The following is a 12,442-nucleotide window of genomic DNA, read 5'->3' as shown; positions in this document are numbered from 1 at the left end:
GGTGAAAGTGTGCTGTGTGACAGGGTGTCATAGTGACACTGGAAATAAACAATCTTTAAAATCATTAAGTTTCTTTCAATTTCCTAGTTATTACAATTAGTGCTCGGAATTCGTGTAATTTTTATCCATTAGATAAGGTCTATTTTAATATTCATTGGTTTATCCATTTTGATGAAAATAGACCTTATTATTTACCAATTCAGATAAAAGGAAAACTATATCGAAACGTGTAATTTTATACGTTTCACCTCTGACCCCTCTTATCTACAAAACGTTCAAATAATCTAAATAAAGTGTCGAGTATGTTCACAATTCCCTTATCCATAGATAAATCTAAATGAACATCGACTAAGCTTATCCAATTAGGAGGTCTGTCTTAAAAAAAATATTGCTCGTTGGATAAATTATCCAATAAATAAAGTAGAAATATCCTTTCAGTTAAAAACAAAAAAACTTTATCTTAGTCGTTTTCGTAATGTGTACTTGGTTTTTTCAAATGAATATTTAATCGGTTAATCTATTTGTTTTATCCGATTATTTGTTACGCGGGAGGTCACGTATTTTGGTAGAATTCACTCGTAAACTCAACTCCCAAACGGAGGTTTTCGGTTTGGTTTCTTTTCGCAAACGGAAGCATGGCAGGCACTTCTAGACTGCGAAGTGACGTGTGGAAACATTATAAAGTGTCGCTTAGATCGTCCGAAGACGGAAGTTCAAAATTCAAAGTGGCTCAATGCCTCTACTGCGCGGAGTAAGTAAAAGCACAAGGACTATTATGTCTATTGTCTCAATTGGAAGGAAAAACCGTTGTACATTTAGAAATCACTTGTCCAAGCTATTGGTTTTTATTTCCCCGCGTGTTCTATGTTACTTCCAAATATGTGGGAATAAGCCAAAATAGCTTCGCTGCCTGCGCGAGCTAATTTTACTTTGTTTTTTCCAAGGGGGCCTACTTTTCAAACTAAATGGTGATTGGCTGACGCTGTGCCAGAGTCTCTGACGTCAGAGGGAGACCTATCTCCCATAGAGCTCCATTGAGTATAATAGTAAAAGTTCCTAATTTATGTTATTTTACTTAACTATACCTAATGAAATAAAACGGTTCTCGTAATAGTAATTTTAATAAAGTAAAGTAAGCATTAAGAAAAAATCACTGAAAGTAAATCTAAATGTAAAAATATTTAGTTTAAAGAGCTTAACCAATTAAGCCTAGGTCAAAACACTGTCATACAATAAATAAAATGTAGAAATATTTTATTATGGGAAGTACCACTTGTACCTTAATACCATTAATATTCAGAATATAAACTAGTAACACATTTATCACAACTGTAGCTTTTCACTTAATATTTTTAGTGCCACTTGTCCACTTATCACAAATACATTTAATAAAGTTTAAAAATAGGAACTCAATCTCAAAGTTAATATTGCATCATCAACCGACTCTGATAGTAAACTTGAATAACCCGATGAATCCAAACTTTGCACACATGAGTGACTAGATGAATTAAGTTTATCTAAAACTGTTTTGCTACAGTTTTCTATGTCGTCTATTGTTGGTGAGATTACTTCGGTTGTTTTAGACTTGTTATAGTTGAGAGTTGGTAACTGTCTTAATGTGAGATTTGGTAAAGTAGCTTTGTATTGCGGTTGATCAGTGCGAATAGTGCAAGATTCCTGTGGTGGTTCTTCATTTCCTGCATTTATGGCAAGTGTTGATGAATTTAAAAGGTTGTTAACTATTTTCTTTGAATCCCTTTTTGCGATACGTTTTGCACGTTCTTCATTGAGAGTATTCTCTTTTGATGATGGTTTAATATTTCTGGTAGGCAAGGCACCTTCTTTCAAAACCTTTCGTTTTTCTATTCCAAGTAACTCCGCTTTTAAGTCATGACAATAATCACCTTCCGTAAAATGATCAGAACATATTCGCGCGGTGTTTTCATTTAAATAATCAGCTCTGTAGCAACGCTGTTTCCAAATATTTATTATTGAAGGATTTTTAGGGAATTTGTGATAGATAACTTTCGATTGTGTATTACAGCGGCTGTTTTTGCACACAGCTATAGCACACCTCATTCCAGGCATGCTGAAATATTTTTTCTTTCCTTGTAATGACCTAAAATAATATAAAAAATGATTTATAATAAAGGTTCTTTCTTAAATAAAAATAAAATTTAGTTATTATTTGGTTTATAAATAAGAATAGTACTACTATAATTACCTTATCTTTTCCGCGTTCCTACGCTAAAGCCATGGACGCTTCCCGCTCTCAGCCTCTCTCAGTGACGTCACACGCATTTTAGGTAGGCCGACAAGCAGACGACGCGAATTCCAAAACTGCCGGAATAGGCAACCTTATTTAGTGCTTTTATTTATTAACCTTGGTTTTTTCGACATTCTGCTCGGCCAGGGTCCGAGAATGACGTCTGTTAATAATATTTAAGCATTAACTGAAATAAAATGCCGTAATTTACAGTATCTCCCCAATTTTGGTTTCGGTTCGGTTCGGTTCCTACTATTTTTCTATTCGTTTTCGGTTCGGTTCCGGTTCTACTTAGTCGGTTCTCGGTTCGGTTCCGGTTCCTTTAAGAACCGGAAGTAAAGATGGACTAAATATGAACGCTTTTTTCCAAGATGGCCGCCAAGATGGCCGCCATAACCCCCCCCCCCAAGACACCCCCAAAATATTTTCCAAAAACAAAATTTTTGTCCTTGGAAAAAGCCAAAAAAATATTTTAATTTAAATCTCAAATTTCACCTTGAAGGTGATCCTTGACCTCGACGTCTGACACCTGTCCACAACCACTAAGCCTCGGTCTATCACCCCAACAAGTTTGGTCACGATCGGACAAGGTCGAACCGAGATATCGGCGGTAATATGTGACCCCACCAAATACTTCCACTTATTTACTTTTGGTGTCATTTTTTTTCGTTTTTTCGTTTTTTAGCCGTTTAAAATGCTAATTAGTTATTTGCGAGATGGGGAAACGAATTCGCGACCTTCGCTTTATATCCTTGGCGGTTTTGGCCCCACCCAAAATATTTTAAATAACTAAACTAATATAAATGAGTTTTCATTTTTTCGCAAATATTTTATTATTTTAAAAACAATGCTAGTTTAAGTAATCAAAAAAACACAATTAGTTATTATAATATTTAATAACTATGATATTTCAATATATTTTTTAAACACTTAACAACATATGAAACACTACCAATAAAACTAAAAGCTAACAAATTAAATTAATAAATAATAAAGAATTAAAGAAGGTTGTATAAATAATTTGAAGGCTGAAAAATATAAAAACACAATGTTAAAAATATTTTAAGTGTATAATTAAAAATAATTATAATTACATCAATTCGTAGAAGGTATTTTTCCTCTTCGGTACAAAACGGGATGTCGGGTTGGAATTTCGGGCTAGAATTTATAAATATAAATAAATTAATCTATTAAAAACGAATATATCTAAATAAATATTTACCACAAGAATTCTTTTTGTTGCTCTACCATCGCACGAATAAAACACTGGTTTTGGTCTTAATCGCTTCGGAAGTATACAGTTCGAGACTGTCTGAATTAAAACAGATCGAACGGTATGTTGTACAATGCTAACATGATGAATTTGATCTAACACATGAAGTTCAGACTCAAAATGATTAAAATTCTTGTGATTCCACCACGAAATTTGACGGAGTATTACAAAGATTATACATTCTTACTACTCGAAAAGAGAGAAATTTTAAAGATCGTGGTAAAGAAAGTACAGGTTTTAGATGTAATTCACCAGACATCTTGATTCTAGATTTCTTTTGGTAAAATCCTTTACATTGAGATTTTATAGTTTAAGCCCGACCTTTATTTTAAAAATTTAAAAATATTGTCTTTGGGAATAATTATTAATTTTTTAATACAACTAAGGTTAACTAATTATCCCTATCCTTCTTAAACAAGTTTTTATAAATTAATAAAAACAATTATATTCAATTTTTAAAAACAACCTAGTACAAAATGTACTTATACAATTTTCAGTTAATATACTAATCAATTACCAAAAAAAATCATAAAACATTAAAGTTTAACCGATATTAGTATAAAAAAGTACATAGAGTACATGAAAAAAATTAAAAAGAATAATAAATAATCAATGGGTCGTTTGATATAGGCGATAGATTGTAGCCCAGATGAACTTTGTTGAAATCGGTTTTAAACAAGAAATTTTCAAGAAATTTTTTAAATAATCATTATAATAATAATAATAATAATAAATATAAAAAAACTAATATTAATAAAAAAACAAAAAGATATTTATATCAGACAATTAATTTAACCAAAAAAAATTTGATACCTGACAAAAAAGATTAGAATATCATTTCTTGAAAACTTATTGGATAAAAAAGATGAAAACAAAGAATGTTTGCTATAGAAAAGAAATGTTAATAATCTCAGGTAGACGTTTAAGGTTTCGGTTAGGCTCAAGGGTATATAGCGCAAGAGATGAAAAAGCAAAGAGATTAATAATAATAATAATAATAGAAAAACATAAAATCTAGTACAAAGCGTACTAATCAAATTTCAGTTAATAAAATCTAATACTATAAATTAAATTAATAAAGCTAGTTAAAAAAGAAAAAGTAGATTATGAAATATTAAAAAGAACCTCCACCGCCTGAATTAAATTAATAAAGCTAGTTGATTTGGAAAACATGTTTAAAAAAATCTTAAACTTTTTAAAATAAGAACATTTAAAATAAAAAATATAAAACATTTCAAAAATTATCACTTTCACCAAATAAAAAGAATTTAAAAATAAAAAACACAAATATAGTCTTTAAATAAAATAGTCTGTTGAACAATTCTAGAATTTTATAAGATTTGAATCCTATTTCAAAAAATAAATAGTTTTAGTTTTTTAAAAAAATAAATAAAATATTGTAAATACCTTGATTCGCAGTTGGAAAAGTTGCCGACGATCGTTTAAATTTTGATCTGTTCGAGATAATTTGCGACTAAATAAAAATATTTATTTTAATTATTGTAATTATTTTTTAATATTAAGTATTCCTTACTCTAAAGTTGTAACTATTTTAACTTCCTGTTTATCCAAATCATTAATAAAAAATAAAACTATCATTCCTATCTCCAAACGGATGGTATATCTCGTCAGGCGAAAGTCAGTTGTAATTGATAATTGTTTTTTTCGAAAAAAGGAAACTTGTTGTAATTGAAACAGTAACAAAAGGTCACGTTGAAGGCTCCTACGATTTTTGTGTTGATGAAACCATGGGATCTTATTAAAATTTTGATAAATGCGCATATGTTTTCCAATTAAGCGTAAAATTTCGTAAGAAAACCAGCCTTCAAGAGTGGATTGAGTGTGAAACAATAAGCCGTCAAACTCAAAAGCCTCGTGGGGACAGACAAAATTAATAGAATGAACGTCAAATAGACAAGAATTGTTATTGATTCTTCTAGAAAAAACCGAAGCGAAAACAGCTGGCGATAATTTGAAAGAATTTTTTATAAAGGGGCAAGCAAAAATGATTTTTTTAAAGGGTTCTATTAATGCTTTACACTCAAGAAAGACAGTTCTCATACAGTAATTTTCAACTCGAATTGAAATATCGTTAATTTTAAAAAGGTTATAATTCCTAACTTTACGTAAAGCTAAATATTTTAGTGAAAAAGGGTTAATAGCGAGAGGATGAGAAATCTTACCAGAAACAGTCAAAACGTCGCGAGAGCCCATGGTTTATAAAAGGAACACGGTGAAAGACAGTCTTTTTATAAGAAAAATTTCAGAATATTTAATTTTTACATCCTGATTTTAACCTGTTTTAAAATCAAGTCAAAAGACAATTTTTTATCAAATACACCCTGCAGAAATATAATTTTATCCCTTCGTTTAAATTTTATACCTCGCAGAAATATATTTCTTCCCATAGAATTTTAAAACATCTAACCCTGTAATTAACAAAATTCTTACATCTATAATCGATTTTTAAAGCAAAAAATATTAAAACTCTTAGGGCGTTGTCTTTTTTGTCACGAAATTAAATATAAAGTCCTCCAAAAAATAATTAATAATTTTATATTTTTATACATGTCTACATATTTAAATTGTTATTCACAAACAATTTTAAATACCGTTTACATACAGATAAATTATAACTAGGTTCTATCCTTGTAGTATTAATCACTTTAATATTCAAGGTTTTATATTTTGAAAAAAATTAATGAAAAATACATTTGGTATAAAAGGGCAAAATTTTACTATTGAATCATAACAGGCTAAAATGGCTTCCACAAGTAATAGTCAAATCTCCGCGAGTCAGGTAGTTTCAGTTTTTGATAGACCTGAAGAGGAGATGTTATTAGAGTCGGACGAATCGGATGGGGACTATATTCAAGAGGTCCGTAGAATGTCAAACATCGAAGAAGTTGGAATCGAACAATCAGTGAAAGTCAAGAAAGGTGGAGTGTCTTACGAAACTAAAACTCCGAGAAAAAAAGCGAGCGACAAGGGGGTATATCTAGATATCCAGATATATTCATATAAAAACATCAAACATCTTCCCCAAGATGAACTCTGGAAGGGTGATTATAAAAGGGTGAAATTCTTAGCTAACACACTATCCATGAACGTTATTCGAATCATAAACTCAACAAACAGGCTCAAAAATTAATTGAGCAGACGGAAGGAAAAATTGTTGTTCCACCCACGAAGGCAAGTTAAACTCATTAATTAATTATTCGTAATAGTAATTAGAATAACATTTTAGACCTGGAAACGAAATTAGAACATGGATGACTCCAGTGATTACGATTCGGACTCTCAATTAGACTTTTCATCTTTAAACAGTTTTAATTATAAAAAGTTTTATAAAATTAAAAAATTAAGCCCTAGAAATTCAAAAAAGTGGAAATGTAAACAATTGGATATTGACCTAGAACTAATAGACTTAAACGAAATCCCCACACATTTATTTTTTACAGTATTTGAAAAGATTCTGTCCAATATTATCAAATACGTAAGACAACAAGCACCCGGTTTCGATTTCCTCAGATTTGCAATTCAATCGGAAAATTTAGAACATCCAATTAACATTAAATTTATTAAAATTGATCAGTTAACTGTTTCTCGAATATTTAACCATATATCACGCGTTGCTCAATCAAAAAAAGATTTCTTACTAGATGGAGAAATTAAATTTAGTATAATTCTTTTAAAAGCCCCACAGAAAATGGGAAAAAAAATTTTAGCTCTAAAAAACAGAGATATTATCGATCTTGATGTTTTTTTAAACTAAACCAATTTTTACTATATCAACAATATCGATAATTTGTGCGTAGCGAGAGGCCTCACAGTCGGAATAAAACTCTGTGAAATTGCCGAGTACAAAAAGAAAAAACTTTCGTTAACAACCGTTCTTAAAGAATATAGAGCCTTAACATACTTTCGTAGTAAATTACAAACTAAAGCCGCTAAGAAATTACATGATGATGTAGGAATTGCACAAGGAGCTGTAGAAATTGGTGATATAGCTAAATTTCAGACATTTTTAGCCCCAAAGTATCAGATAATAATATTTAACGCCACGGAAAATTTTCAAATTTATTTCAAGGGTTTTCCCCCTGCAGAGAACAAAATTCTACTTGTAAAAATTGGAACGCACGTTCATTTAGCTAAAAATCTACATTCCATTTGGGGCGGTGTAGCTTCGTGCTTAGACTGTGAAATTTCTTTTTATTCTACAGCTCGTAGAAACAAACACCACTGTTTTTCTGCTTCAAATATAAAATGTAAAAGGTGTTTAGGTCGAGAATTTCACGAAATTTTAGAAATTCCTTTAATTCGTTGTAAACTTTGTAATAGATATTTAAAACAAGGGGAATGTTATAGTTTTCACCTTAAAAATGAAACTTGCAAGCTTTTCCACAGATGTGAAAAATGCTGTGTTCAATTTGAAACTTCAATAACTCACAAATGTGAAACAGCTTGCGAGTCTTGTAAAATTGATCATCCTCCAAACCAACATTATGTTAAACAGTCGACATTTAAAAAAGAACCACGATCCTACGTATATTTCGATATTGAGACTATAATCGAGAATAATATACATAAACCTGTTCTGCTAGTGGCCCAAAGTGAAATTTTAAATCAGCCTGTGGAAACCACGGTTTTTGAAGGACAATATTGTGTAAATAACTTTCTCAATTTTTTGTTTCAACATGAAACTATTTTACTTACGGATGGAAAACGGAAGAGAAAAACAATTAGGCCGAAATTTACCAACCTCATCGTAATGGCCCATAATCTAAGATCTTTCGACGGAATGTTTATTATTTCTAAATTAATTAATCATGTCATTCCCGAGGTTATTTACGATGGAGCCAAGATACTTACTATTTATATTAAAGGGGTAGACATTCGTTTTGTAGATTCTTTGAACTTTGTTAGTGCTCCACTAAGACATTTTCCTAAAATGTTTTCTTTGCCTCAATCTAAAGGATATTTTCCCTATATTTTTTGGACGAAAGACACTTTGAACTATTCAGGTAAAATTCCGGACGAAAAATACTTTGAGCCTAGTAAAATGAAAGAATTTGAATACCGAGAATTTAAAAATTGGTATTCACACAAACAGCTCGAACCGGTCTATTGTATTAAATCAGAATCCAGAGCGTATTGTCTTTTAGATTGTAATTTATTACGCTTAGCTATGCAGAAATTTCGCATCTTATATAAAGAACTAATTGAAATTGATATCAGTAATTATGGGGGTATTTCTCTTTCCGGGGCACTTAATAATGTATTTATCGACAAGTTTTTAGAATCATATACCTTATGTACTATACCGGCTATCGGTTTGGCAAGTAGACAGAATCAAAGCGAGATTGCCTTAAAATATTTATCTTGGTACGAGAAGGAAAATAATTTAATTTTGCAAACTGTCAGAAGTTCAGGGGGAGAACAGGCTGTAGGTCCGTATTTCGTAGATGGCTACTGTGAAAATCCGCCCATAGTAATTGATGTAATGGGTGATTTCTGGCACGGTTGTCCAAAACATTTTTCTGGCTCGAGCTTTAATTCAATTGTCGGAAAAACATTCAAAGAAATTAGAGAAAGAGAATTAGATCGAAAAGAATTTATTGAACAAAATTTACCAAACCACACATATATTCAAATTTTTGAATGTGAAATATTAGACTTGTTGAGAAAAAATGCCGAGGCGAAAACTTTTTTTAATACAATTAAAATTATTCCTAAAATTAACCCTAGAGATTCGCTAGTGGGTGGGCGTGTAGAAACAATTAAGCTGTACCATGAAATAGACCCCTCAATTGGAGAACAAATCCGATATTTTGACTTTTGTAGTCTGTATGCCTATTGCTTACAAAAAATGGAATACGGTTGTAAAAATGTTAAAGTTATCACACACAATTTTGATTATGCAACAGACGCGTATTTTGGAATAATTAGCTGTCGAATCCTCCCCCCCAGAAACCTCTACTTACCCGTTCTTCCATACCGTTTTAATAAGAAATTTATTATCCTTTATGCGGAAGTTGTGTAATAAATAATGATTACAAATGTACCCATAGTATTGACGAACGAGCTATAACGGTAGTTTTACCTTCGGTGGAAATCTACTACTCAATAAAAGAATGTAACTACAAACTGTTAGAAATTTTCGAAGTGTACCATTACAATATTACAACCAATTTTTTCAAACCATATATTGACATTTTTTTTAAAGCAAAAGTTAAAAATTCAGGATTTCCACCCAATATTAAAACATATCAAGAGCAAAAAGAGTATTTAGACGCGATATACGAAGCGGATGGAGTAAGGTTAGAGCCTGAGGAAATTGTTGATAACCCATCCTTAAGAACTTCCGCGAAATTGGCGCAAAATTCGTTATATGGCAGAATGGCGTTAAGAATGGATCAAGCATCAACTAAAATTATACATAGATACTCCCAATTAACCGAGATTATAGCAGACACATCGAATAAATTAACAGACTTTCATTTAATCAACAACGATGTTGCCATGGTAAGCTATAAAAAAAAGGGAGCTAGCCCCAACATTTCGCAAAGGTAATGTTATTGTTGCTTCCTTTGTCACCAGTTACGGTCGTATTCATATGCATAAGTTAATTAATAAGTTGGGAAAGCGTGTAATTTATTATGACACTGACGGAGTAAAATTTACACATAAACCACACGAGTGGCTACCCCCCTTTGGTGGTAATTTAGGTGAACTTACGTGCGAGACTCCGAATTCATATATCACAAAATTCGTATCAACTGGACCAAAAAGCTACCGCTATAAACTTGAAAATAATCAGACAATTATAAAACTTAAAGGAATAACTCTTACCAGGGAAAATTCAGAAATCATACATTTCGATTCTTTTAAACAAATGATTTTTGTACCAAATACCGAGTTTAAGGTGAAAATTCCCTTTAACGTAATAAAAGATAAGTACAAAATGCTTTTACGTGTTGGCAACTTAAGTAAAACTTTCAAAAAGACTTTTTGTAAACGTGTGCTACAAGATAATATTTCTAGTGTACCCTACGGCTATTTAGAATGTGAAAATGGCGAATTGTAAAATAAAGTTGTCTTTTAATTATAAATCTAAAAAACATGTAACAAAAAACTTGCAAAACAGGTGTCATTTAACAACATAGTTATCGTAAATGAAATCTCTTCCGAAAATCGAGTAAATACTTTATTTTTAAATAACCTAAGATTTAAACTTTTAACTTCCAAAATTGAATTTTTACTAAAAAACGGGAATTAATAATTTTTTTGGTGAAGGAGATATTATGATTTATTTTTTATTCAAAAATGTTATTTTTGTATGTTATTATGAAGTTTATATAACTGGTGAATGAATATTTTTGATAAGAAACATATTATACTTTTAATAAAATAATTTTTTAAATTTAAAAATGTGTTTGTTTATTTTTTCATATATTCTATAAATCAGTCAATTTACTAACAAAATACGTAGTATGTTGTCTTTGTTTAAACAGTAATGTCTTATATAAAATTTCTGTCACCATTTCGAATGATGGTGTCAGGCCCTACTATGTCGGGCAAATCATCATGGACGAACTCACTAATTAGATGGAGGAATGAATTAATTGATAAACCTCCAATTAAAATTATTTATTGTTATTCGGTTTGGCAATCAGGTTACCACGATTTATCTCAGTTTTTAACCGATATAGAGTTTATTCAAGGACTTCCTCCAATGGACAGCGAGTTCTGGGAATCAAATAGAAATTCTTTACTTATTATTGACGACTTAGCAGAAGAACTTTACAAAAATGATCAAATTGCTAAATTGGTTACCGTAGACAGTCATCATTATGAAATTTCAGTCGTATTAATCTCACAAACCCTATTTCCTCGAGGCAAACAATCTCGTTTAATCTCTCTTAATATGTCATATCTAAATCTGTTTAAATCTCCTCGAGATCTAAGTCAAATCCAATATCTGGCCAATCAAATATCTCCAAATAATACAAAAATAATTAAAATGGCCTACGATATGGCTACTAGAGAACCTTACAATTCACTATTTATAGACACATCTGTCACAACTCCAGATAGCTTACGATTAAGATCGTACACATTTAATCAAATCGGACCACAAATGGTAGTTTTTTCCAATAATAAATAATTTACTATATTATTATCAAGTTTATTAAAGAAAATGGCACCAAAAAAGACAGTACGTAAAAAAACTACTCCTATTGCAAATCCCTCTGACAGGTTTAAAACACACTATCCATATTTAAATTTATTGTATAAATCTAAAGGAGGGATACGTAAAAATTTATTAGCTAACAGTTCTCCAACGCAATTAAAAGCCTTACAGACCGTTTGCAAAAACTTGAAAGGGGGTGGAATTATATTATCTAAAGCCAAAAAAAAACAACTTTCTAAATATAAAAAAACAATACGGTTCTTAGCCAGTCCGAAAATTTCGCAAAAAAAGAAGCGTGCTCTAATAATTCAGAAAGGTACGGGATTCTTCATACCGGCTTTATTAGGCTCTATTGTTCCTTTAATTGCCAATTTATTCAATAAAAGATAAAATGAAAAAAAAGATTTTAGTTCCCGCATCGAGTGTCGGACAAATATCTCAAGAAAATAAACAGCTTGTTTCTCCCCAGGAAACATATTATAACTTATTAGATAATAAGATGCAAAATATATTATCTTCTAATTTAAACAGTCGTTCCAAATTACGAGAATTTTTAAAAATACTGAGCGAGGCCCGGGAAATGAGAAAAGCGATTCCGGTACCTAAAGTTGAAATTACAAACTTTCAAGCACCCGTACCTGTTGCTCCATTAAATTCCCCGTTCACCTCGCAAATTTATTCACCCTTCAAAACGCCCGAGGGAGTTAAC

The sequence above is a fragment of the Leiobunum rupestre genome, chromosome 5 (genome assembly GCF_980474605.1).
Source record: "Leiobunum rupestre chromosome 5, qqLeiRupe1.1.hap1, whole genome shotgun sequence".
In the NCBI taxonomy this organism is placed as follows: domain Eukaryota; kingdom Metazoa; phylum Arthropoda; class Arachnida; order Opiliones; family Sclerosomatidae; genus Leiobunum; species Leiobunum rupestre.
Note: the sequence above shows the minus strand (reverse complement) of the source record.